The sequence below is a fragment of the Lycium ferocissimum genome, chromosome 9 (genome assembly GCF_029784015.1).
Source record: "Lycium ferocissimum isolate CSIRO_LF1 chromosome 9, AGI_CSIRO_Lferr_CH_V1, whole genome shotgun sequence".
Lineage (NCBI taxonomy): Eukaryota > Viridiplantae > Streptophyta > Magnoliopsida > Solanales > Solanaceae > Lycium > Lycium ferocissimum.
The window spans coordinates 36,980,790-36,982,885 of NC_081350.1; positions in this window are offsets into that span (position 1 = coordinate 36,980,790).

The following is a 2,096-nucleotide window of genomic DNA, read 5'->3' on the forward strand; positions in this document are numbered from 1 at the left end:
AAGATTTTATTTTACACTATTTCTACTACTATTAATAGCATTATTAATCATAATTTATCATAATATATATATTATACCGAGCTACTAAATTAGAAGCACAGAAAATTAAATAGAGGAGGAAAGCACTACATTTTTCGAGCCCAAATTTTCGCCACAAATAGCGATTTCAATCATCAAAGCTCACAAATTTCAAAACACATAACCTAATTCGGACCCGTTCCCCATTCAGACCCGATCCGGCTCCCACCTCTACCACTAAACCACAATCGAACAAAAAGAAAAGGGCAGCGCCTCCCTTCTCGTCTCTCTCTTCTTCTCTTCTCATTTTCGTCTCTTTCTCCTTCTCGTCTCTTTAACTTCCTCTCTCTGTCATCTACTTTTCTCCTCTCCATTTTTTGGCAAAAACTCGTACCTCCCTTTAGCAATGGCAGATTCGTGCCACCCCGTTCGTGCATAACCTCTTTCTCTCATCTTCAACGTTCGGTCAACATAAAGGGCCAAAACAACCCCTGAAATTTCTGAGAAAAGCAGCTTTAAGGATTCAATTTGTTGATTTTGAAACAAATTTGACTTTAAAATCCCGCCCAAATTGAAACCCTAGGCTTTGATTTACACCTATAAATATCATTCTTACCCTCAACCGAGGAGATTTTTCTAGGATCCGATTTGGAGGAAATATAGAGAGCCTCACTCGAAAAAAAAAAAATGGTCAACAACTACTCTATTTTTCATTTTTTGAAACTTTAATCACTTTAATTGAGTTCGGGTTCCTTCGGGTTCGAGCATAAAATCCGAGACATCACCCCGTTCCACCGCACACAAAAAAGGTAATTTTGACGCATTTATTATTTTCTGCATTTGGTTTCCAGTTTTAGTCAAAATTTCAGCTTTTTTTTTATATATATATTGTTATGTAGTTTCTTCGTCGTCGCGTTATTCGTTTTGATGATTGGGAGCTGTTAGAATAGATTAATGTCTATAAAGATGAATTTGGAAGAGATGTACTATAGCTTGGATGTTTGGGTAACCGAAATTCCGTGATTTAGAACTTATTTTAAAGTCGATATACCACAGGGATATACAATAGGTTATCAAAAGTAGGAAGAAGATATACATTTGGTATACATCGGATAATAAACGTGGCGTATATCTTAGGTATATTGTGTATGTGATCTGAATAGGTCGATACTTTCTTTCTTTTGTTATTCGTTTCAAGTAGTGTATATCTTGTTATGAGTTTAATCGGTTTGGGTTTAGACATAACAAAGTAATTGTATAATATGTCACGTGTTGGTTGTTGGTTTTTCTTGAAAGCGGTAAGCTTGGTTTCGACGACTGATATCTTTGTGCTAGTTAATATTTTCAGCACGTCTATTTAGGCTAAGTGCTAAGAGGCAATTTCCTTTAAATTTGGCTCGGTAATACGAAGTTTCCATGTTTAGTTTAGAGAGGAAGTCCAGGCTTGTTTGAGTTTTCGTTTGTTTCCTTTTTGCTTGTTATCTCAGCTCTAAAATCGCTTCGGTAGAAAAATGGTTCTCGTCATGGCAAACTTTATTTCATTGTCGGCAGTGCGCATTTTCCTAGTAATCGGTGGAACCGCTTAGCCTAGCGGTTAAAACACGTTCGATATTGAAGGCTTGATTGATTGTGAACAGCCATATACTCTAGCTAAGTTCCACATACGCCATAATAAATAGATACGTTTCCTCCTGAGAGCTCAAGAATGATCTTAAAATGAATCGAGATGATTTTCTGATAACGCTTTCGGTAGAAGTTGGTTTATTATGTTCTAATTGATTTCTCCTATCCTTATGTGCTTAAGAATTTCAAGTAACGAAACATTAGCTTCCTAAAGTAGCGAGCTTATCTTGTGATCAAAGGGCTATTGTTGTTTGAATTGACTATTTCGATAGTCTTGGACGACCCCAGAGATATAAGGATCCATATTCATTCGAGGCATCATTTTCGATGTTGTTTTTTTCCCTTTAAGTGGAATATTAGATTTAGAATGAAGTTGAACATCCTATCTTGTGTGGATGAACTAGAGGTATTTGTATTTATATAGATCGGTGATAAGTTATAAGGGTTAGTCTCGA